Here is a 27,430-nt window from a genome sequence, read left to right on the forward strand (position 1 = left end):
TTCTATGAACCGATGTGAAGTGAAGTAAGCAGATCTATCCATAACATAAAAATGAATAATTTTGAGTACTTTCATAAAGAATGACAAAGAATTAGATGAGCAAAACCAGGAGGACAATTTATATGGCAATGACAACAATGTCAAAACAGCTTTGGAAGCTTGAAGAACTCTGATTAATGTGATGACCATTGGCAATTCCAGAGTATGGATGATAAGACATGCTGATGTGGAGGTCAATACATCTCCTGAAAAAGATGTGATGGGCTCACAGTGAGGAATAAGATGTTTTTGACCACAACCAATAAGAGAATTTGTTTTGATTTACCATGCACTTTTTTCCTGGGGGGGGGGATTCTTTCTTTCTTTAATGGATTTGGGAGTAGGAAGGAAAGAAAATAGATTTCCATTATTTTGTAAAAATCCTTTAATTTAAACATGTCTCTCAATAAGGATTTCTCAACTTTTTAAAGGACTTGAAAGGTTGTAGAGGAGCTCATCCTTCTCCTAGACACCTGAGCAATATAAGAAAACTAAAGATAAACAGAAATAAGTTTTTCCATTCACTTCAGAACTACACAAAAGAGGGCCAGAAGTTGAGGGGAGGTTGGTGAGAGGTCACACCAGAGAAGTCAGTGCAGGCTCCAGTAAATGGGTCCAAAGCTCCTTTAGCACTGGGAAAGGGTTTGTGTCAGGGAAGCCAGAAAAAGTAAATGGACTTGAACCTTTTGAGCTCTAGGGAGGCAGCCTATAACCTGAACACCCATGCTAGAGAGTCTTGGAGAAGGCCTAAGACTTGTGTAATCAATGGCTGAAAAATGGAGCCTGCCTTTGCCACAGCACAGAATATAATCAATTAATCAATTATTGATCCAAGTTTGTTCAAAAGAAGACTAGAAATCAGGTGGAACCACCCATAGTGTAACATGAGGAGATGGATGGAAAATTCAGAGACTGAGGTGGGGTGAGGCACTGGCCACCCCATAAAGGAAGGCAGCGAGACTGGCATCAAAAATGGAGAGGGGAATGAGCCAAATGAAGCCTGGTTTTGACACAAAATTCCCATCCAGGAAATGAGGCTTAAAATAAGGGTAAGTAGAAGAAAACATTCATAGAACAATGAAGTACAATGAGTTTAGCAAAGCTGAAGGGAAAAATTCAGAATTGATTAACTCCACAAAAACTACAGAAAAGACCTATCTTATGGAGTCATAAGACAATAAGAAAAAAATAGAAGAAAATACAAAACATCTGCTAAAAAAAATAACTGACCTGGAGAGCAGGCCTAGAAGAGATCATTTAAGAATCATCAAACTTCCTAAAACTTATGACCAAAAAATCCAAAAAAGAAAACAAAACAAAAAACCTGGATACTATATTTCAAGAAATCACATAGTTCATTATAGTTATTATTATAGTTCAAAAGGAAAAATGAAAGTAGAAACAATCTACTTTTCATCTCCTGAAAGAAATGCAAACTGCAAACATTCAGGAATGCCATAGCCAAAATCTAGTTTCCAAGTCAAAGAAAAAGTGTCATAACCAGTCAGAAAGAAATAATTCAAGTACCAAGGAACCACAGCCAAGATCATCCAAAACTAGGTTGTACTTAAGGTAATGGAGAGGAGATTTTGGAATATGTTTATTTTTAAAGTAAAGGCTTACAAACAAGAATAATTTATTTTGAAAAACTATATATATACTTTGCTAGGGTAGGAAAATGTACCTTCATTTGAATAGATCTTTAACAGAGAGGCAACATAGTAGATAGAAATATAGTCTTGGAGCAAGGAAGACCTGAGTTGAAGTCCTATTTCTGACATATACTGGCTATGTAAGCCTGGGAAAATAACTTGACTTCTCAGATGCAATTCCTTAGTACTATAAATTTCAGAGAAGATGCCAATCTCTATTAATAGAGGAATGTATACTTTTTTTCAAACAAGAAAGTAGTGAGAATTTACTATACAGGTGTGCTACACTTAAGCCCCAAAGAAAACAATCAGTTCAGAATGACAAAAGTCCCATGGCACAAATTCAAGAGTCAGGTAGACGGAATTTGCATTAAATGATGGCATGTCCTTCTGTCAGGGGGGTGTTCAGACGGTGGTAAGAATCCTTATCAGATGGTGCTAGATCTAGTAGAGTCCTTTGTAGGGTGGGGTGATGTCTCCCAAAGATTTCTGCCTTCTTGAGAATGTCACCAAGGGTCTTTCCATCTCTGCTCCTGTGGCTTCTGTGGTCAGCACAGTCTGGTTAGTTGGACCTCTGCCTCTTCTTTCTCCTCTTGAGTTTCAGCCTAGGCATCCACTTCTTCTTCCACTTGGCTCTCATGGCGCAATGGAAGTTGACAAAATGGTGCTAAGAAGAGCGAGGAATGTATAGTTTTCCCAGATCTCCCTTAAGTCATTATTATGGCTGTGAGTTGCTTGTTTGTTTCTGTGAATAGCTGGTAGGTTATGAAGTACATTTGTCCCAAATTACCATTAGCCAATACTACATTGGGACTAGTATTCTCTTCTCTACTTCCCTCTCTTCCTTGACACTCAGTAAAGTCTCTTCTGTGATTATCAGTTTATTTCTTCTTCTTCTTCTTCTTCTTCTTCTTCTTCTTCTTCTTCTTCTTCTTCTTCTTCTTCTTCCTCTTTTTTGATGAGGCAACTGGATTAAGTGACTTGCCCAGGATCACACAGCTAGTGAATGTCTGAAGTTGGATTTGAACTCAGGTCCTCCTGCCTCCAGGGCTGGTGCTCTATCTGCTGTACCACCTAGCTTCCCCTGTTTATTCTTTCCTTTTTTTGTTTATTCTTTTTTAAAAAAAATATTATTATTAGGCAGTTGGAAGTGAGAGAATCAACTTTTTCCATAATTATATTTTTTAAAAGTATACCCTTTCCTAAGGGGCAGAAGGATTTATTCAGGTTCCAGTGTCCTGCTAAGATAGCATTTATGTTTCCAATGAGCATGACTTTCTCTTAAGTCAAAATTTTGCCCAAGTTGCTGCCTTATTAACTGACAAAGAAATTTTCTAAAGTAAGAAATACTGTTTTTTGCTACTTTTAAAATTGATTTGAGACCGAAAAAGAAAAGAAAGATGGAGAGGCACTGAAACCAAAAATTACTTGTGTTTATAAGATTCCATATTTTTTTCACCTCCTCATTCTTTACAAAGAGAAGGGAAGAAAAAAAGAAAAGAAAAAGGTTAAGAGGATATGATGGAGAGAAATAGATAATTAATAATCAGAAACAGTTCATGTGAAAGAAATGAATTTGCCAAGAAAATGGAGTCATAAAGAAGAATGAATTAGAAAGCAGAATCTACAATATGTTGCTTACAAGAACTTAAAGATTGTGTGAAATATAATAGTTAACAAAATTGAAATGAGTGCCTGGAAGAGGATTTATTATGCTTCAGGTATGTTTTTTTTTTTTTTAATAAAAGGCATGAGTAGCAATTTGACTCTATAAACATGATTAAACCAGATTTGGTCAGAAGCTGCATCATGTGAATGGTACCATGAATAATGAAATATCGGTAATTAAAATATACCTCAAATCACATACCATGAGTATCTACTTAAAGGAAAAACTAATTAGATTACTGAGATAATAGACAATAAAACTTAATAGTCAGAATCCATAATGTGCTCCCTTACACCTAGACAAATCTAATCAAGAGTTAAACAAGGAAGAAGTTAAGGGCCATAGGAGATTTTTTTGAAAAGCTGAATATGATAGATGTCTGGAGATTACTGAATGGGCATAGAAAATCCTGTATAAATTTCTTAGCTTTGCATGGCAACTTTACAAAAATTGGCCACATTCCAGGGCAATAAAATCTCATAAACAGATAAAGAAATATTAAACTCATCCTTTACTGAACACAATTCAATAAAAATTATAATAAATAAAAAGCATTTGAAGAAAAGATTCAACCTTAAGTCAAGACTAAATGGTTTAATACTAAAGAATATGTGGGTCAAAGAAGAAACCATAGAACAAAAGATAATTTAATCAAAGAAGATGACAACAATGAGACAATATAATATAGCAAGACTTTTGAGATGCAGCCAAAGCACTCCTTTGGGGAACATTTATTCCTCTGAGTACTTTTACCAACACAGCAAAGGAAGGATAGATCAACGAATTAAGCACACAAGTGTAAGGGAGGTTTGGTGAGTGTATAGAGTGCCTCTGGCAGCCTCCCCATGTGGGAAGTCTACATAAAGACGTGGAGTGGAAATACCTTGTAGAGACTGTGGAGGTGGAGCATGTATAGACATTCTGTACTTGGCTCCTGTCTGCTAACCTTGTGGTCAGAAGACTTTTTCAAATAGCTGAATAGCCAAACTGAATAGCCATCTTCAAAAAGACCTGAATTAGCTGTGGTAGCCTCTTTGGCCATTTTCTCTTTAGCTGTGGTTTTGGTTGATCAATGACGATGTTTAGTAAGAGTAATACTATGAAGTGAGAGGAAAGGTCCACTTTTTGGCACTTTGACTACAGGGCTGGGTTCTTTACCTGCCTCAACATTTGTGTTTTTCATTTTCAGTGACATGAGAATGGCTTCTTCTTATTCCAGTATCAAGGTTTTTGTAGCCTCTTCACCACTGATGCTCTATGAAGTGACCTTTAGGATCTAGCCCAGGATGGCTGAGCCCAGGATGCATATTGTAGTCAATTCTATTGGAAGATCATTGTTATGTGGGCACTGAGCTAAATTTGATCCCACTCTTCCCAAAGACTGTGGTGTGATAGAGAATGTGCTCCCAAGGTATTGGGGATCTTTGTCCTTGTTATGCATTTAAAATGAATAAATACTGTAAAAGTTCATTTGTTAAGTGGTTAAATGGAACTGGTACCAGATACTTACTGGTACCTAACAGAGAAGGGGAACACAATCACTAGGGGCTGAAGCTGATAGTATTAGAGAAGGGACAATACTAATAGCAGGAAAAATATTAACTAAAATAATTTTGAGATTATATCTTACTCATCAGAATGACAAATATGCTTAAAGAAAAGGAAACTGATAATTGTTGGTAGGGATGGGGGAGGATAGGCAAACTAATGGATATCTGGAGGATCTAGGAACTGATCCAACTATTCCAGAAAACCATTAGTACTCTTTTCCTCAAGTCTCCAACCGTATATGTTCTTTGCCCTAGAGACACCACTACTAGGTCTATACCCCCAAAGAGATCAAAGAAAGAGAAAAAGGATGATAGGATATGCACAAAAATATTTTTTTTAGCAACACTCTTTGTATTAGTAGTAGCAAAGGACTAGAAAGAGAGTACCTACCATTTGGGGAAGAGCAGAAAAAATTTGGATCATTAGTGAATGATAAGAAATGATGAGAGGGAAAGATTCAGAGAAATCTGAAAGGACTTATATGAAGCAATGCACAGTAAAGTGAGCAGAACCAAGTGAACAATTTGTGTAGTTAATTTATTGTTGTTGAGTGATTTTCAGTCTTGTCCAACTTTTCATGACCCCATTTGGGGTTTTCTTAGCAAAGATGCTAGAGTGGTTTGCCATTTCCTTTTCCAGATCATTTGAGAGATGAGGAAACTGAGGCAAACAAGGTTAAATGACTTGTCTGGAGTCACATAGCTAGCAAGTGTCTGAGGCCAGATTTGAACTCAAGAAGGAGTCTTCCTGACTATAGGCCCAGTACTCTACCCATTACGCCACCTTACAGACCCTATACAGTCACTGAAACATCATAAAGAAAAGTAAGTATCAAAGACTTAAAAGAAATATTATTAATATTTCTTGATCAAATCAATATGATCAATGATCAGTCTTGACTCTATTGGACTGATAACACTTCATACTTCCTCTACTTTGGTAGAGAAGTGGTAGATTAAAGATGCAGAATGAGATACTGATTTTTAGACCTGGTCAATATGTGGATTTGCTTTGCTCATCTATATTTATTTGTTACAAGGGAAGGTTTTTATTTCTTTTGTGTGTGGGGGGTAGGGTAGTTAGAGGAAGGCTACAGGGAGAGGTAACAATAATGATAGTGATACCAAAAAACAAAAAAAAAAGGAAGAAAAAGGAAAAGAGCATTGATGAGACGTTAGAAAGTTACACAGAAGAGAGCAGAAGGCAGTTCAAAAGGGGAATGCAGATAAGCAGGGCAGTGTCAGGAACACCATATTAAATTGAATACATACTTAAAAATAAGTGTTAAAGAGTAGATATTCAATGGTGTCCTATGCAATCAACTTTCTCTGTTGTTTTTTTAATAAGGGAATGTTCATACTCATTGATGAGTTTAAGCTCACAGAAATAACACTTATAAAAAAATGACAAAAATTTGACCATTAAATTTAATTATGGAAAATTTCAAATGATTATCTACATCTCATCTCAAGTTATTTCAACTTTTAGAAGTCACAAGCCAACTTATTATGTTATGCTTACTAATTGGAATGAGACTGAGTAATATGAATGATATTGTAGGACTTTTAGCTTCCATATAAAAACTGCTTAACTTCCAGTTAACGTATTTCATGTTTGAAGGTAGCAAGCAATGTGACAACCACTTCATTTATGTTTCTTTTTATGTCTAGGCTGACTGATGGTGGTAGATTGTGCCTCCTTTCCTGCTACTCAGTCACCATCATAGCAGAAGTAGATGGGAGCTATAGAGGACCGAATGACACTTATATTTGTTGACTTGTTTGTTTCCTGAGTTGTCATGACCCTGCCTCCCCAAACTCATCACTGTGTGGCCCGCCTAATACTACTGACTTACCATCACCATAGACTCAACAGAAATACACTCTATGAACAGTTTATTTAAAAAGCTAATACTATTGACTCCCTATCAATTTTTAGTTCCTTTTTTTTTTCTGTAGTAGAGGGAGATTTTTATTTATCCACATGTCTATCTTCTCTTCTGGGACCAATAGGACCAAATTCAAAAGATGACTGGTGTTGGTTAGCAGTATGATTACAAATGGTAGGGCTGCTGTTACAGAGGATAGAGTGCTGGGCCTGTGCTCAGGAAAACTCATCTTTCTGAATTCAAATCTGGCCTTAGCATTAGCTAACTGTGTGACCCTGGGCAAGTAACTTAACCTGTTTGCCCCAGTTCCTCCTCTGTAAAATGGCATGGAGGAGGAAATGGCAAAATGCTCCAGTATCTTTGCCAAGAAAACCCCAGATGGGGTCACAGAGAGTCAGACGCGGTTGTGCAGCAACAACAACAGGAGTGGCAAAACGGAAGTGAAGCTTCCTTGGCTTACAAGGAACCCTTTTGTTTCTACTGTACTTTATTGGCTTGAGTTAGGGAACTACAGTCATAAATACCATGCAAATGCGGTGTGTACTAACCAGTTAATGATGATAATGAAGTGCTTGGAAAGCAAGGCAGCAAAAGACGTGGGCAGTGAAATCCTTCTAGAAGGTATAAAGAATCTCAGAAGAATGTTAAAATCTATAGAGAATGATTCATATTTTTTGCCCACTGGACATAAGCAAGGACAATACTTGTACTTTACGAATTTGAGGACCCAGAATGAAGTCTAGTCTGAGAACTTAGCAGCTGATGCCATAATGAAGCTGAGCAAACAAAAGGCCTTCTCAGGAATAAAATGCTCTCCCAAGATGAATTAGCTCAAAGAAAATTAGGTTTTGCTTTCAGTGCAGGCAGAAGTTCAAATAAGGGAACCATTTTATCTTGAAGGAGTTCTTTACTTAGTATGAAGTAACATATTCTCCAGAGTTATCACCTTATTCTTGTAAGATAAACCTTCCTTCCTTCCTTCCTTCCTTCCTTCCTTCCTTCCTTCCTTCCTTCCTTCCTTCCTTCCTTCCTTCCTTCCTTCCTTCCTTCCCTTCCTCCCTATTCTCTCTCTCTCTCTCTCTCCCTTTCTCTTTTTTTTCTTCCCTTTCAGCATCTTTCCTTCTCTCCTCATTGTACAAAGGTGAAAGAAAAACTACTAAAACTTTAAAAAGGAATTACTACTCTAGCATGTTCATTGAGTTAAAGAACTCAGGATATATAGAAGTAATTGTTCTGAAGCTTTGGAAGACCTTTCCTTATTGCTCAGTGAATGCCATTGACTTTATTCAGGAAGCCCCAGTGTTCACCTATTCTTCTATACCCTAGCTGCGTTGCTGTTTGCTGTAGCATTGGTAGACAATGACTAATCTCTGTCTTTAACTGAGACACAAAGTCTTTTCCCAGCCAGTGCATTGGGCCAGGGCTCTATAATTGGTGAAGGCTAAAAGCTGGTCTGTACTTCTAATGAACAAGAAAAAAAGGTGGGGCACTGGTTTTGCATTTCAAATGAAGACCGTTTTCCTCCCCACTGTGCATTGTGCAATTTGTGAAAAATGGGAAAAAGATCTGGAGGAGCCAAATTAATTCAGAAAAAATAAGGTTTTTTTTCCCACAGTATACAAATGAACTAGTAAGAAAAATGCAGCATACCTAGGCAAACTATAAGCCCAGAAAAAAATGCAAGGAGGCAGAAAATGAAGTTTAATGAAACTTTGTTGGAAGCTGAGTATCTATAATTAAAAATCCTTTTGTTTTGTCATTTCTGAAAGTTACCAAATGAATGGATGGTCATGTCAGTAACACTTGTCATTTAGCCAAATGGGGCATAGTGTATGCAATAGAGGAAGGTCTTATGAGGGGCCAGTGCTGGAAGCATGCTCAGATTTGCTTTTCCTGATGGGATACACACATACTTATATAACACACACATATATTTATATGTATATATGTGTGTATACATACATACAAATATACATACACACATGTATATATATATGTATATATATATATATATACATATATATATATATATATATATATATATATATATATATATAGAGAGAGAGAGAGAGAGAGAGAGAGAGAGAGAGAGAGAGAGAGAGAGAGAGAGAGAGAGAAGGAGAGAGGGAGGGGAGGATTCAACCAGCACTCAAATCTGAACAGATATTTGAAAATAGCATTAGCCCAGTAACAGATTGATACATAGGCTGAGGCATCACATTCTGAGGCACCACAAGGATCCAGCTCATTTGAGCAAGATTTCCTTTTTGTTTCCCTATGTGGTAGTGCCTTCCCTCTTTTTTATTTATTCTCTTTATTTTTTTTTATACTTATTCAATAAATGTTAGAGAACTAACATCTCTCCTCCCTACTGGCAATTCCTTCTCAAAGGATTGGCTAGAGTTCCTTGGCTCCAGGCTAATTGTGCATCTGAGTCTTTGAGACAATCAAGATTTCTTTTTTTTTGTATAGAGTCATCTGTTTTATCCAGTGATCTAAGCTCTTTATTCCTCTTAAATTGATTAAGGAATTGATCTCATCTAGCTCACACTTTTGATGGATTCCTTCATTGATGCAATCTGTGCCTTCTGTGATTATATTAATTGCAGGAAAGATGGAAATCCTTAGCCTTAGACATATAATGTTCCCCCCTCCCCCCCGCCTTGTTAGAATGTAAGTTCCTCGTGTATAGGTGTTGTGTCATTCTTGATATCCCCAACCCTGGTACAATGCCTGGTGTACTTGTAGTACTATTTTCTCTCTTTTTTTGTTTTTTTTTTTCTTGTGGTTTTTACCTTTTATTCCGATTCTTTTTTCACAACATGACTAATATGGAAATATGTTTAACATGATTGTACATGTATGGCCTATATCAGATTATATGCTGTCTTGGGGGAGGGAGGGGTAAAATTTAGAACTCAAAATCTTAAAAAGTGAAAGTTGAAAACTAAAATAAATAAACAAATAATTTTAAAAGATTGAAAAAGGATTTGTTATGCTTCAGTTGATATTAGAAAAAAGCAGGGGTAGCAATCATGATCTGAGACAAAATTAAAGCTAAAATAGATTTAATTAAAAGAGATAAACAGGGAAACTACATTATTTCAAAAGGTACCATAGATGATGAAGTAATATCAATACTAAACATGTATGCACCAAATGCTAGAGCATTCAAATTTTTAAAGGAAAAGGTAAATTAATTACAGATGGAAATAAATAGGAAAACTATAATAGCGGGGGACTTCAACCTTCCCCCTCAGAACTACATAAATCTAACAAAAAAAAAAGAAAAGAAAAAAGTCAAGGAGATGAATTGAACCTTAGATAAGCTGGACATGATAGATATCTGGAGAGAACTGAATGGGAATAGAAAGGAATATACCTTTTTCTCAGTGGTATATAGCTCCTTTACAAAAATTGACTATGTATTGGGGCATAGAAACTTTATACTTGAATGTAGAAAAGCAGAAATATTAAATGCATTCTTTTCAGATCATAATGCAATAAAATTACATTTTATAAAGTACCATGGAAACACAGATTAAAAATTAATTGGAGACTAAATAACCTAATTTTAAAGAATGAGTGGGTTAAAGAAGTCTTAGAAACAATAAATAATTGTATTTAAAAGAATGATAATGAGACAACATACCAAAACTTAAGAGGTGCAGCAAAAAGCAGTAATCAGAGGAAAATTTATATCTCTAAATGCTTACATCAATAAAATAGAGAAAGAGCAGATTAATGAATTGGATATACAAATAAAAAAATAGAGAAAGAACAAATTAAAAATCCTCAAACACCAAATTGGAAATTCTAAAAATTACAGGTGAGATTAATAAAATTAAATATAAAAATCATTAAATTAATAAATGAAATTAGGAATAGGCTATATGAATAAACTAATAAAATAAAGTATTGGCTAATATGATTTAAAAAGAGAGCAGAAAACCAAGTCATTAGTATCAAAAATGAAAAAGGTGAATATCTCACTAACAAAGATGAAAGCAGAACAATTATTAGGAGTTATTTTGCCCAATTATATGCCAATAAATTTAATCATTTAAGTGAAATGGAAGAATATTTATGAAAAGGTGAACTGCCCAGATTAACAGAGACAAAATAGAATGTCTGAACAAATGAATTTTAGAAAAAAAAATTGAACAGGCCACAAATGAGCTTCCTATGGAAAAAAAAAAAGAGCAGATGGATTTACAAGTGAACTACCAAACATTTAAAGATCCACAAATTCTAATTTTAAATAAGGTATTTGGAATAATAGGCAAAGGAATCCTATCAAACTCCTTTTATGAAACAAATATGGTTAAGACTATAAACACTCGTTTGTATTTTATTTCAAAATGAATTATGAACCACTCTATTGTGAGAAAGGCATGATTCAAGCTAGTGCTCAGACATTTTAATTTTGATATTGAAATGAAATCAGATACTTGTAGATCTAACAGTTAACAAGAGGAGATTTACTTAGCCTAGAGAGGAAGGATATTAAACAGGATTATTTAGTGAGGACCCTACCATGTTGATTTAGTTATGCATAAACTCTTGCCTCTGTTACCCTTTGGAGTCCCTGGGTCAAGAATGAGGGAGTTGCTAAAGTTCCTAGTTGTTCCCTCCTCTGCCTCCAGGTAACCAGGAAGTGATATCTTTAGTTCCCAGAGTCAATTAAGTCTGTAGTCTTGAGGCTGCTTTTAATACCTCTTAAGGAAATTTTGTTGTTGTGTCCAACTTTTCAAGACCCCAGGGACCACAGCTTGCCAGGCCTTCTATCCTCCACTATTTCTCAAAGTCTGTCCAAGTTCATGTTCATTGTTTCTATGATGCTGTCTATCCATCTCATCCTCTGTCATCCCCTTCTCCTTTTGCCTTCAATCTTTTCCAACACCAAGGTCTTTTCCAATGAGTCACATCTTCTCATTATGTGGCCAAAGCATCTAAGCTTCGGTTTCAGTATTTGACTTTCTGGTGAATAACCTGAATTAATTTCTTTAAGTATTGATTGATTTGACATCTTTGCTGTCCAAGAGACACTTAAAGTCTTCTCCAGCATCACAATTCAAAAACATCAAAGACCTCACCTAACCCACAAGGTAGGCAACTTTGTAGCTATTCCTCCTACCACATATCCATCTACCAAAAATCTACTCTTCTGATTTTGTTTTCATCAAAATAATATAAAAATCAGCTTATGTTTAGTAAGAAATTTCCAGCACCCTTGTCAAGAAGAGGTAACCAAGAGAAGTATTGATTCTTCAGGGCAAGAAGAAATGGTCCAGCATAATAATATGAGATTAGCTCCCAAATGAACAACCTGTATATGAATGACTGAAAACTTTCTGCACAGAGTTTTCAAAACCCAAATTCAAACATGTCTTGTCTTAAGGCTTTGTAAGACTAGTCCTTGGCTTCCAAAAAACAAACAAACAAACAAAAAAACCCAAACCAAACCAAAACACAGAATTATTTGTAAATTACTTTTCAGTCATTCTGAGACAAAAATAGACAGTTTCACTAACGCAAATTTTCTACCACGTAATTACCTGTTCAAATAAGGAAACAGATTTATCAACAGATTTGTACCTCTTATAAGCAAATGGGACAGTTTTTAATGAATAACTAGCTAAGCCATGGAATATGACCTTTGACCACTAAAATCTGATCTTGAATATGTCATTTCGACTCTTTAGTACCACCTAATAATATTTAGTGGCTATTTTATCTGGAATTTTTTTGTTCAATTTTTTTTTACTTTCTTTTCTTCTTTGGGAGTTTAAAGTATGTTAAATATTCCTGCTTGTTTATAAGGAGAATTTTTCTGCATTATTTCTGTATTCATTTGAGGTAACTGTACTACAAAAATTTTAATTATGATTTTCTGCTTTTTTTGGTTTTTGTTACTTATTTTTTCTTTGTAGCTTTGCAATCAGCCAGTCAATAAACCTCTATTAAATGCCTGCTTTGCACCAGGCACTGTTCTAAGCAATGCAAAGAAAGGCAAAAGACAGTCCTTGCGCTTAAGGAGCTCACAGTCTAATGGAGAGACAACATGCAAACATCTATATACAAACTAGAGACATAGATGATAAATTACAAATTAGAGACATAGATGATAAATTGGAGGTAGTCCAAGAGGCAAGGCCCATTAATGGGAATCAGGCACAGGGATGAAAGGGATGAGTTGAATTTATTTCAATATTACTACTTTAACAGAAGAATTATTATTTATTGAATTTTTAAAAAAATATTTGCTTTTATTGGATTTATAATTTTGTTAGTCATTTTTGTTCTTTTCTGAGGCATTTTTATTCACTTCTATGTGACTTTTATTTTCTTTCTCACCAAATTTTTTAGTTGGACTTTTTATTTTGAAGGTTGCATTTATTTTTGAATTTTATTTGTTTTGCTTCTTTTTTTTCTTTGTATGTACTGGTCTTCATAGCAAGTAACCAACTGTACCCTTATATTTGTATATAAATGTTTATTATTTAATGGTGCTAAGAGGAACAGCTCAAATCTGGCCTCAGACACTTACTAGCTGTGTGACCCTGTGACAGTCACTTCACTCTGTTTACTTCAGTTTCCTCATCTGAAAAATGAGCTGGAGAAGGAAATGGACAATCACCACAGGATCTCTGCTAAACAACATCCCCAATGGGGTCGCAAAGAGTCATATATGACCGAAATGACTGAACAACAGCAAAGCCGGAACCCTCACAGTCATTTAGTTGTCTGTTGGTGAGCCAATGGCATGCTCTTGCAAGACTTGCAGTTAATAGGTATATTTGCTCTTCTGTGAGGGTTTTGTTTTGCTTTTCTACATGTCACTTGTTTTAGAGCATTCCTAAAAGTGCCTAATATGCTTTCTTTGACTCTTGGTCAATCTTTGGCTTCTTCTGCTGTTGGTGCTACCACCACTCCTGTTACCATTACTCTGCTCCTTAGGTGCCCAGGAAAGAGGAAGGATCTCATAAGAGGAAAGAAGGACAAAAATAGGAAGTTATCCCCTCCTGGGAAGAGGTTTGGAGGCCATAAGTTCTGGCTAAATGAAGGGGAACTAGGTCTTTCCCCCACCTCCAGACCTCCAGTGGGTCTCCTTATCTCTTCTAGGCTGGAAATATAGAATTATATGAATAATTTGATAATAAAATATTATTTCTAATATATCTGATCATTAAACATAATATAGAGGGCCTCAGTTTATTTGTTTCAACAATTTTTATGGTGCATTAGCCTCACACTGATTTCCAGTAGAAGTTTGTACCTCTGAATTTTGTTCACTGAACCTTGAGTCCAATTATCAGAGGTGAGAGACCTTGATTTAAATCTCTATGGCTCTTTTCTTCCCATGAGAAACCATATTTCTCCATCAGAATTTTCTCAGGTATGTCCCACATCAATTTTGTATACACTGGATCTATCGGATTCAATATTTAAATAGTTAAAAAGTGTATTATTATAGCAAGATATTGAAATTTCTTTTTGTTTCTCAGATTAAATTGAATTTTCCTCCACTGGCAAAGTAAAAGTCTCTTTCATATCCAGTTTCTTCACATATTACCAATCCTGAATGAATTGAGTTCAGAACACGTAGTTCTCAGGTGGTTTTTTTTTTCTCTAGCCTCAGTATGAATCATGTTTTCCCAGTATGAATTGAGATTATATATTTACAGAATTGTAAATGATTTACTCTTTTCAGAATGGAAATAAATATATCATTCCTGAAAACCACACCTGTGAAATCTTGTCCTTTAGCAACAAAAACCTGTCAGCCAGATCTAAGCCTAAAACTAACGCCAGTCACACCTAGCTACTGTTATCAGTACTTGAGAAATTAAAGGCCACTGGGGACACCTGGAAATTCAATGGGCAATTCTCTTTCCCTACTTCCTTAAGTTGTATTAGTAATTCTGTCTAGGACTAAGTTTTTTTGTGGGTCAAAGGTGAGTAGCAGCTCTGCTCCTCGTTCCTTTCTCAACATTGAAACCTTCAACATTCTTTCTCAGATTACCCAAGTGGCTCACTTAGGCCTCCATTCTTTACTTTTGGCTGTCTGTCTGTCTGTCTGTCTGTCAGTCAGTCAATGCATCTTTCAAGTTCCTACTGCCAGGCACTGAGCTAAGCCAAAAGGAGCCAAGCAAACAAAAACAGCTCATGGTTTCTAGGACCTCATGGTCTAATTAGGGAAATAGAATGCAACAAACATGTACAAACAAGCTCCATATGGGATACACTGGAAATGATCAGTAGAAATAAAGCATTAAAATTAAGAGGGATCAGGAAAGGCCTCATGCAGAAGGTAGGATTTTAGCTGAGTCTTACAGGAAGCCAGAGGAGCTGGGAGGCAGTGAGGAGGAGGGAGAGCTTTCCAGGCATGGGAACAACCAGTGAAAATGCCTGGAGTCTGGAGCTAAAGGACTAATAAGGAGACCAGAGTCACTGAGTGGCATAACGGAGGTGGGTGGGAAGAGTAAGGTGTAAGAAGACTGGAAAGGTAGGAAGGAGCCAGGTTATGAAGGGATTTGAAGGCCAAAGGAAGATTTTAATATTTAAATCTGGAAGTAATATGGAGCCCCTAGAGTAGAGTCAGAGGGGAGGACGGAACGAAGGAAGGAAGGAAGGAAGAAAGGAAGGAAGGAAGGAAGGAAGGAAGGAAGGAAGGAAGGAAGGAAGGAAAGGAAGATAAAAGAGGAAGAAAGGAAGAGAAAAAGAAAGAAAAAGAGAAAAAAGAAAGCATGGAAGAAGGATAGGAGAGAAGGAAGGAAAGAAAGGAGGAAGAGAGAGAAAAGGAAGGAAAGAGAAAGACAAAGATGAGAAAGAAACAAAAAGAGAGCAAGAAAGGAAAGCAGGAAGAAAAAGAAAGGGAGAAAGAAAGGAAGGAAGGAAAGAAGGAAAGAGGAGAGGGAGGGAGAAAGAAAGAAATGAGAAGATTAATATGAGATTTTTGTAAAGCACTCAATACAGAGTCTGGCATATAGTATATGCCTTATAAATGCTTATTCCCTTCTCTCCCCTTCTTTTTCCCCCTCAATAGATAAGAAAACCTAATAAAGAATATTGTATGACTTTGTACATAGCCCAGAAAAAGTAAGATAACTTTTTTTTAATCAAAGTTTGTATTTTGTGTGGAAAAACATGTTTTTGTTTATTTTCAGGACTGACCCTGATTAGCCTAAGTCGAGAACCTGAATTGTCCCCCTTCCTTTTCCCTTCCTCCCTCCTCCCACCCATAGGTGACACCTATATGTTGTACATATTGTCTCCTCTAATAGAATATAAACTCCTTGAGAGCAGGAGACATTTCGGGGTACAATACATAGTAAACACTTGAGAAATGCTAATTAATTGACTGACCATTCTGGGTTGAATTTGTGGATTAGGAAGGTCCTCCAATACTAAAAACGCTTCTACCAAGGTCGCCAACATTGCCTGAAAGACCTCACTGACAGCCTCATTTGGGCTCAAACAAAAGATTTTTTGTTCCCTGTTAAAACACAAATCATGGAGAAGTAATAGATAGCTCTTGTTATTCATTTCTACTTTAGTATAACCATATTTATCAGGTGTGCTTGCAGATCCTTATCTAAAAAAACACTTTGTCAAGATGTTCTGTATGAAGAGTAATTTTGGACCCTCTGAGGTCTGATGAGGTGGGATTAGGGCCACCCAGGGAGAAAGGGGGATGTTGAATACAAACTTTTCAACTTCACAACTTTTCTCAGACAAATTCTTCCTGCCTTGACTGGATGAATAAGGCTTGGATTCGTTTCCAATGTTCACTTCCTTAGCCAGTGGCCATGCTTATCAGTATTCATTAGTCAAAGGCCCATAGAAGTCAATAGATTTTATAAATGTGTTTATCCTCAAATAGAGAAGGGAAGTCATTCATCTCATACAGAAGCTCCACAGTATTTCTGGTAGAGAAGTTAGTGGTAAAAGCCTATAGGAATTTTTATATCAGAGAAAATATACATGCTCCAAATGTCAGAGACTGCTGCTAAAATGGGCCCTAATGAGAGCAGTTGCTAAGTTCTGGAGGGGAAAGGATGTGGGCATGCAATCAATGCTGTAGTAAATGGCTGAGAGGAAACAAGCAAACTCCTCCAGGCCAGGCTGTTCCAGGACAGGATTCTTTATTCTGCTCTTACAAATGTTTTCATTCATCTTGGGTGGAACTTGTCCAGTAGAAAGAAGGGAGGGGCACAGAGGGAATGGTGGGCAGGGGAGGGGGTGGGAAGGATAAAATTAGGTAGAGACAAGGTACTATGACAAGTTTTACCTTGGAGTAATTATAGAGAACCAGAAATATTTTTGAGGGGAGTGGTAAGGGGGTTTCCTCACACCCATCTCAGGTTAGATAGTGATGAGAGAGAGAGAGGGAGAAAGAGAGAGAGAGAGAGAGAGAGAGAGAGAGAGAGAGAGAGAGAGAGAGAGAGAGAGAGACTGTCTTACAGCCTAATCTCTTTCACATAAAGTGTCATCTTTATGATGGAGAATCATCTTCTTTTGCCTCTTTCCAGAGCCATAACTAGGGATCATTGAGCACATGGCCTTGTGGGTTGGTAGCAACAATATAGAGGACAATCCAATTTTGGGGTACCTTAAGGGATGTCTTATTGCCTGGAGGGTCTGCCTGAAGTCCTGCAGAGGTCTGAAAGGGGAAAGTTGCCTAGGGTGAAAGTTACCATGGGAACAGGACCCTAAGGGTGGCTTCTTGGGAAAGGCAAGTGTGAATGGTGAATGGAAGACCAAAAAGCCTTCTTCCCACTTGTAAGGGATTCCTCTAGCAGGGAAGTATGTTCCACCTTCACCGTATGTTCTACATATTTATATATGTAGGCATTTAGCTAGCCCTAGAGTCAGGAAGACCTGAAATCCAGCCTCAGACACTTACTAGCTGTATGACCTTGGGCAAGTCGCTTAACTTCTTTCTTCCTCAGTTTCCTCAATTGTAAAAGGGGGTTCATATAGCACTTATATTCCAGAGTTGTTTCAAGGATTAAATGAGATAATATTTTGCAAGCCTTAAAGCACTAAATAAATGCTAGCTATCTCATGTTGTCTTCCTTGATAGAATGTAAGCTGTTTGAAGGCAGGGATTATTTCGTTTTGGTTTTATATTCCCATCATCTGGCACATTCATTGATTGGTTGCTGTTAGTGCCATGGCTCCGCCTTTTTCAATCTCCAAAGGATTTCAGGCTTGCATTTTCTACTAATTTCTCTTTGATGAGGACACCAAAAGAATCCACTTGTCATCTAGACGTTGCTGACCTCCTCTTTCCCTTCTGTGGTTGATTGGCTTCTTTCTCTCTTCCTCCTGGCACAGACTGGAATGAGCTTTGCATTAAAATTTCCAGATGAAACAAACAAAGATTGTAGATAGAAATCTGGTTACCCCATTTAACTTTTGACTGCCTTTTTTCTCTTCTTCCCCTAATTTTTGTTACCACAGCTCTTGCACATTATTCCTGGTCATGATGAATAAATAACAATTATGTGTCCTAGAAGAAAATATAAATATTTTCTCAGAGAAGCAGTATAGCATTAGGGGAAAGAACACTAAGATTATAGATGTAGAGCTGGATGGGACCTTGGAGGCCATCTGTTACAACTCCTTCATTTTACAGATAGGAAAACTGAGGCCTAAGTAGGTTAGAAGTCAAGTTACCTAGGATGCCTGTTTTAACTTTGCTTATTTATAGAAACAAGTCAGCTTTCTGGCCCTCAGCTTCTCAATAAAATAATTTGAGGACCTCTAAGCCCTTTCCTAATATTGATTTTTTTGTTACTCTCTCTCTCCCCTCCCTCCCTCTTTTTGTCTTCCTCTCTTTCACACACACATGATCATGCTCATCTCTCTTGATGGAGAGAGAAGCTTATAATGATATCAATTCACCAAATAACTGGAATTCTTTTCAGTAATACAGGAAAGAAAAAAAATCTTTAATATTTGCAGTCATCTGCTTTTAAAAATGTTATTGCTTACATGAATATGTGATAGAATGGGAAAAAAAATCTTAGGTATGACAAGTATGAATCATAGCAGTACAAAATGCCTTCAGGCATATGAATATATACATGAGGCTAGAAATATGCTTGGGGGAGTTATTACTAAGGCCATGGGATCACTGAAACAATATCTTTGTCACCCCTTCTTGGCCTCAATCACTTTCCTAACCTCTCCCCACTCCCTACATAGCCAACAGGATTTGGGGGATTTGGGGTTATAAGTTATACATCAGCAGTACAAACTCTCCCTTGCTTGACATAAGCCAATTGGCAAGAAAACACTGAGCAGTTTAATCTTCTCAAGGGATTATCCTTAGGGCTAATGAAACTTTTTTAAATGTCCGTGGGAATTTCATGATCCTTTTATCCATTGGAAGTGACCTATTCTATATTGCATAGTGGGAAGATGAAATTATATGGGAAATTATTATGGCAACATGGAATTAGAGAGTCAAGGACTATCTTAGAAATCAGTTAGCCCGATCCTTTCCTCTTACAGATGGAAGAACTGTAACTGGAAATAGGTTAAGTTCCCAAGAGGACAGCACTAGCCAGTGACAGAGCTGGGACCTGGATCCTAAGCCTCTCGGCTTCTAGTCAGTGCTGACTTTGTTATGTTCCACAGCCACCATTTTAAAGAGTTCAGTGAAGAGGTCACTAAGTCTGAAGCGATGAGGGAAAAACAATCATTTGAGTCTTGATATTAAAGTCATAATCCATGCTAATATGGTCTCCATTAGCAGCTTTCATTTTTCTTTCTGTTTCATTCCTTCTCATTATTTATTTTCTTCAGTGTTTTATTTCTTAGTTCTCAGGCTTAGTGTCTAGATCGAGGGAGAGAATAGTTTGCACTTTGCTCCGCAGAAGTCACAATTGGTGTATTCTGTTCAATTCTGGGTACCGCATTATAAGAAAATAGATGGGGAAAACTGGATCACATAAAGAAGAGGTGACCAAGTGGGAGGGGAACCCTATGAAATGATGGAAAAACAGAAGACAAAGAATCCCACAGGTGGAAGAGAGATAAAAGATAATCTAGTTCAACTCCCTCATTTTGCAGTGAGGCCTATGGGGCTGTAGTGACTTGGTCAAGGTCACACAAGGTCCATAATCCCTCACTTCTGCAAAAAAGTGAAAGGAAGTGCTTTCTCATATCTCTCCTTTGGGTCTAACTTTGGTGATTATAATTTTATAGCATTCAATTTAAATTACTTTTTCTTTATTGTTCTATGCATTTATGTAATTGTAGTCATCATGTATACTCTTTTTCTGATTGTGTTTATTTCACATTGCATCATTTCATGTTGCATCTTCTTATGCTTCTCTATGTTACTTATGTTCATTATTTTATACAGTGCAGTGATATTCCATTACATCTATGTTTCACAATTTATTTCACCATTCCCAAGTTGATTGGCATTTATCTTGTTTCCAAGTCTTTGCTACTGTAGTAAATGCTGCTATGAATATTTTAGTGTATATAGGACTTTTCATCATTGACCTTTCACTTACCAGTAGAAGCTCTGGCTGAAAGGTATAGGCGCTTTTATTCTAGGATGATTCCAGACTGCTTTCCAGAATGATGAGACTAATTCATAGCTCCACCATAAGTATATTAATATTTCCTCAGCTTCTTTGTAAATTTTTTATTCATTTTAAACTTAACTACTACGCTAGAAAAAAAAAAGCAGAACATGAGAGGACAAAATATAGAATAATAAATTTCCATTTCAAGAAAACTTATATAATAAGTACTGCCCCCACACCATGAGATGCGAATTCCTGTGGCTGAGGCTGCCCCCTGACTCAGCTCCTCCAAGGGCTTGTTGTTCGTCAGTTCCACAGTCTGGAGGTGTTTGCACTTCTTACAGCCTGAGCCTCCACCCCTGGAAGTCCAGTCTTTAGGGGAGTCTTCTCAAGTTGTCTTAGGAGGACAACTGCTTAACCTTGGCTCTTGCTTATTTCTGCTCCTCTACCATCAATATTCTGTCCTTTTTTTTTTTGTGGAGGAAATTTGGAGAGCCATAAGTTTTCTGACCTACTCTGCCATCTTCCTCCACCCATTCTTTTTATTTTTTATTTTTTATTATTTTTAAATTTTATTAATTTATTTTGATTTATCAACAATAACTTCCATATGCTTTTGAGTTGAAAATTTTTCTCCCCCTTCCTCCCCCCCACCCTCCCCAAGACAGTGCACAATCTGATATAGGCTTTACATTTACATACCCATTAAACATATTTTCACATTAGTGAAGTTGTAAGTGAAAATTAAAACCAATAGGAGGAACCATCAGAAAGAGGAAACAAAACTCAACAGAAGGTAAAAATAAGTGATAGCAGTTCGACTTCCATAGTTCTTTCTTTGGATGTTCCACCAATGGGTGAACTGTTTATTCACATCCTTTGACCAATTATCTATTTAATTAATTAACAAATTTTATTAAATTCTTACTATATGACAGATGTCTGATAGTAATATATATATCTTGGATAACCAAGTTTTATCACAGATGTTTGAGGTAAATATTTTCTCCCAATCAACCACTTTCCTTCTTATTCTATATGCATTGAATTTGTTTATGCAAAAGCTTTTCTATTTCATACACTCAAAATTACCTGTTTTATCTTTTGCAATTACCTCTATCTCATTTTTTTAAAAGTTCTCCTCTTAGCCAGTTGTAAAGGGTACCCAATCTTGTTCTCTCCAATTTTTTTATAGACTTTTAAGATTTAGGCAATGTAACTATTTTGAGCTTATTATGGCAAATAGTGTAAAATGATAGTTGAAATTTAATTTCTGCCAAATTGCTGTCCAATTTTCCCAGAAATTCTTATCAAATAGGGAGCTCTTTCCTAGGTAATTTAAATATGCAGGTTTATGGAACATTGGGTTATTGAGATAAGTTGCTTAGTTGCTTGCAATTCTTTCTTGTTTAGTACGTTTCAACTATTGGCTTTACTAATTTTTTACCAGTAGCAAATAGTTTTGGATGATTACTGCCTTACAATATATTTCAAAGATTGTAAATGCTTTCCCCCCATTCCAATTTATAGTAACTGCTTAATTAATGCTTATTGACCTTACTTTGTTATCTTGTTATTTTACTGAAGCAATTCATTTTCTCAGTGACTTTCCTCAATGAATCTTTAGGATTTTCTAAGGAAACCACAACGTCATCAACATATAGCAATCGTTTTGTCTCCTCTTTTTCTATATTTCTGCATTTAATTTCTTTCTCATGTTTTGTTGTTGCCATTAAAATTTCTGGAACTATAACAATAGGGAAAGATAGTATTCTTGCTTTCCTGCCAAAATTAATGAGTAAGCTTCTGTTTCCTTATTGTATATATTACTAGCTTCTGGTTTCAGATATTACATTTTTGAAATTGTGTTTTGAAATGGTCCTATGCCTGTGCTACAGAGGGGTTTTAGCATAGACCAGTGCTTCACATTGTCAAAGACTTTTTGTGTGTCTACTGATACAACCATGTGGTTCTGGATGTTTTTGTTTTAAAATTGGTTAATGCTGAGTCATATCTGCATCCCTATTATAAATCCAACTTGAATAATTTTTTATGTTGATGTGTTTTTTTTTCCCCAGAACTATATATAAAATTTTAAAACTGATATTCACCACTGATATACACCACTGTGTATAGTTCTCTTTCTTTATTTTATCCTTCCCTGGTTTAGATCTGCTTTTTAAAAAATAAGAGTGGTTGATTTATTTACATTATGTTCATCTGGCTATCACATTATAGGTGAAAAGACAGTTAAAAATAATTGGTTTTAGATACAAATGAATGAACACTTAATTTATGTCTTTGCCAGCGTTAAGAAATACTGTTCTGATGTAGAAGTAGCTCCTAAAGGATAATAGAAAACACCAGTTAAATAAATCAACTGTTATCTTGAAAATATAATATAATCTACTAATGGTACAGTGATGAACTCAACATAAGTTGATTGATGGACTTCGGCTCTGACACTTATAACAATACACATTTATGTAGGCTTGTATGTATATTCCCCTACTAAAATCTGTAACTGTTATTGGATGTCCCAAAGAAATCTTAAACTAATTATCTTTCCCTCAAATTCCTCCTTTGTTCCTAACTTCACTATTACTGTCATGAGTACCACCCTTCTCCCATATACCCAGGCTTGCAACCTGGGTGCCATCTTTTATCCTGAGAGAAATAATTATTAATAATCAATTAGTATATGGTGGGATCCAGGCTTTTTTTTTTCCTTTCTGTTTCCTCATTCAAAGCTCAGCCTTTAAAGGACATTTCTGACCTTGTCCATAGAATTCACCCCATCCAGACCATCTTATCTAGATGGAATCCTTAGTAACCCCACCATTGTTCTGGTAAGACTGAGTGGAGAATTTTTGTCTAGATTGACCCCAAGTAGGGTGTGTTTTGGGTGTGGAGATGAGTCACTTGGTCCAAGAGTAAGATGATAAGCATCACATACCCAAATCCTCATTAGAATAGGTCCATCTGTTATTATAATATTCATTCTCTCATTAATTTTTAACCAATCAAAGTTGATTTCCACCTTTTGGGAACACCCACTCTTCCAAGGGTATATAAGGATTCAGTTGCCCCCAAGGGTGCCATTGACATCTTTTATTAATTGTTCATTAGCCACAATTAATGAAATGATTGTTAATTACCCAGAAATTACGTCTCAAACTTTTTATTGTCACAATTCCTAATTCTCACCCCCAACCCCCATATCCAATCTGCTGCCAAGTCCTGTCATTTCTACCTTTATAACATCTCCCATGTATTCTTCCTTCTCTCCTCTGAAATTGCTACCATCTTGGTATAGGCCCTCATTTCCTTACACCTGCACTATTACAATAGCTTGCAAGTTGGTCTCCCTGCTTCCCTCCTGTCCATCCTCCTTTCAGTCACCAAAGGGATCTTCCCGAAGCACAGGTCTGACCATGTCACCCTCGTTTTCAGTAAAGTCCAGTGGCTCCTTATTACCTCTGGGATCAAATATAAAGCCTCTTCTTTGCCTTTGTCTTTTAAAGGCCTTCCTAGCCTACCCCTCGCCTTTCCAGCCTTCTTACATTTACTCCTCTTCATAAACTATGTCATCGAGTGGCACTGGCCTTCTTCCTAATCCTTTTCACACATAACACTCCATCTTTTGATGCTATATTTTTTCCCAATGTTCCTCATGCCTGGAATGTCTTGCCCCTTCATCTCTGCCTCTTGGCTCCCCTGGATTCTGTCAAGTCTTAGCTAAAATCCCACCTTCTGCAAGATGGCTTCCACTACACCCTCAGTTTTAGTAACTTCCCTCTGAGATTATCTCCAATTTACACTTTATGCATCTGGTAAGGACATAGTTGTTTGCACATCATCTCCCCATTAGATTGATATTCTTGAGGGCAGGCACTGGCTTCTTTTTTGGTCCTTTCTTTGTACCCCAGAGCCTACATGGTATTTAGTACATAGTAAGAGTTTAATAAATGTTTGACCTAATCCTCTTGACCTAACTTGACCTAAACTTGACCTAAAATCCTCTTCAAATGCTTCTTCACAGCCTAAAAGTGAAGGCGAGACTAAATTCTTAAAAGTTATTCTAGTACATCACATGCATTAGCAGCTTCTACCGAGTTAGCAAGACTTCCCTTATGTGCCTGATTCCAGACAGTGTATTTCTTGATCAAAGGCCAACATAATTCTGTTTGGAGACACTCATTATTATGTGGTTGACCACTAGTTGATGAATATCTTTGGCCACAGCAATTCCTCAAAGTCCACTAAGACTTGGAAAAGTTCACCATCTGTATTGGCAGAGCTGAAAGTATGAGTCTTTGAAAAGTTCTTATGTGGAGATATGTAAGTAAGAGGAGATGGCATAGAGATTTTCATTGCGTGACATATTTCATTCGATGATGTCTCCTCTACCTTTACAATGAAGCTCTGGTATTTGCAAATCAGATCATTGAAAAGAAACTAGTTTAATGACAGGCAGATAGGACAAAGTCTTAAGAAAGTCCTTTTTTCTCATTTTCTCCCACTTTTGGACCTAATCCATTTCCCTTTGATCTCCCCAGCCCAACCTCATATCTAAAAAGCTTAACCCTTCAATATGACATCTGGCTCATTAAATTGTGAAAGAACTGGTTTATGTGACCAAGCAAATTTCCATTGAATTACGAGCCTGTTTTGGTGCGTTTCTGCTGTTTCAGAGAATTAATCAGCTTAAAGAATAATTAGCTACATATTTGAGCTTATGGCACCCCGTTCTTACCCCACCTCCTACCTCCTTTGAAGTATACTGAGGTGAATTTTGGAGTTAGGAAGCTAAAGGAACTAGCCAGAGACAGATGGTGCTGATGGGTGGAGGTAGAAGTGCATTGAGTAAAGCATGCCAAGGCAGTCAGAACTCTCTGCTTCCCTCTTAGCTCAGTTACCTATTCCCTGTTTAACTGCTTGGTATTTATTTCCTGATCCCCACCTGTCTGATAGGTGAAGGTTTGTAAGAGACACAAGTTGACCATATCCTCTTGGCTATGAGTCAAAAAGCAGCAGCATTGATGCTTTCATGTGGTCATTGTCAAAATTGAAACTGGAGGTTAAAAGAGGTTAAGAGGCTTGCCAATGATTGGACAACTAGTACATGCCACAGGCAAAATTCAGATCCATGTGTTTCCTGACTCTAAGACTGCTAGATCACATAACCTTCCTACACTAAGGTTGTGCGTACCATTATTTAGTCCTTCTGGAACAAAGGGGAGCTAACTCCAAGAGAGACCTGATTTCAAGGCTCATTAGAAGGATAAAGTGACAGATAAAGCCTCCCTCTGATGAGATAAGCATTAAAAGACAAGCCTTCTGGGAAGAGTTTTTTAATATATACAGAAGCTGTTTAAACTGACACTCAGGTGGGTGGGTGGGAAGGAATAGATAGAAGGAGCAAAGGGAGGCAGTAAGATAGAAAGATAACTGCATTTTCAATGCAATTTAAGACTCTTTTAATCAGTTTGTTTTTCTAACTCCAATCTCTAAAAGGAAGGTAATTTTGAAAAATCATGAGGTGGGGTGTAGGGGCTAATATGGTGTGTGGTCTTTTGTGGGAGTGGTGAGAGATTGAAGTGTGCGATTTTAAACATTAATCTATTGGAAGTGAAGGTGATCAGAGAATTAAGATTATCAGAATACAGGAGTTAAAAATGGAAAAGTATCAAAGACAAATATCATCTACTCAGACATTTTGTCCCAGGTTGGCCTTACCCTCTCTCTATGAGCTAAATTAGATATTTAAGTCAATTCAATACACATTTTAAAGCATCTATTATGTGCCAAGCACTTTGCTAAGTGCTGTAATATCATTTAACTCTTTCAACTAGATATTAGGGTCATGGCGTAGTATAAAGATTGCTGGATTTGGTATCAGAAAATAGAAGTTCAAATCCTGGCCCCACTACTTATTGGTGATCTAGGATAATTCACTTATCTATTTTGAACATGTTTCTTCAACTATAAAATGAGGAGATTTCACCCAGAAAACCTCTGTAGTACTTCATCTGGGATGTGTCCTTAACTCTTGCACTGGTGGCTTAGTTCTCCAGAGTGTGGCTGCTACTTTTAGGGTCCATGTTACTATATGTGCTTATATTCATAACATTATGGCTCACAAGCCCCAACCAGTTTATTTCATGTCAACAGTCAGCCAGTAGAAAATATTAGTTCTTAACAAAGGCATAAACCTGGGACACATTCTCCTACAAATAGAGCATCCATGGGAAGATGGGCCCCGGTCTTAGAACACATTTGTGGTGAGGCATAGATAAAAAGATCATATGAAACCAAGCCTGCTCGCTCCTCCGGTCCTGCCAGTTCTCAAGGTCATACATGGACATAGATTTAGAGCTAGAAGGGACCGTAGAGACCATCACGTCTAACTCCTTCATCTTACAGATGAGGAAGTTGAGGCACAGTAAAATTAAGTGACTTGCCCATAATCACACAGGTAGCAGGTATCTGAGGCAAGATTTCCTTTCTGTCCTGGGAGTACTCACAAAGCATAGCATCTTTGCTGTTCAGGTTGCTCAGCTAGGTTCCCAAGGTCTGCTCCCTCTGCCACTCAACTTTCAGTTGCCAAGGATAGCTCTCTTTTGATGATTCCATAACCAAATCTCTTCTTTGATGGTCATACTCACTGAATCTTCTTCTAGCTTTGACTGACTGCTTCTCTGGTATTTGTGTGTGGAGTGTGTTTCTCTTTTCCACTCTTTCAAAAGTGCTCCATACTCTCTGGGATTGATTCTTCAACTGCTTGATGGCATGTTTCCCTCTGAGGGGGTAGTTTGACTACTAAATATAATGATTAGGTAGAGGGAGGTGGCTAATAGGCTCAGACAACAACACATAATGAGCCCAGGGGTGCCTATAAAGGCTCCTTCCACTTTGGCTTATTTGCTGAGTGGATAAATCAAAGTCTTCCAGTCAATCTTTGAGCAAGCAAGGGACTATTATTTTATTAGCCATATCCACACAAATTAATCATCATTATATATCTTTGAATAGCAATATAAAACAATTTGGGGGGTATACCATTCAGAACTATATG

This window comes from Phascolarctos cinereus, unplaced genomic scaffold (genome assembly GCF_003287225.1).
Source record: "Phascolarctos cinereus isolate Bilbo 61053 unplaced genomic scaffold, phaCin_HiC Scaffold_9;HRSCAF=440, whole genome shotgun sequence".
Lineage (NCBI taxonomy): Eukaryota > Metazoa > Chordata > Mammalia > Diprotodontia > Phascolarctidae > Phascolarctos > Phascolarctos cinereus.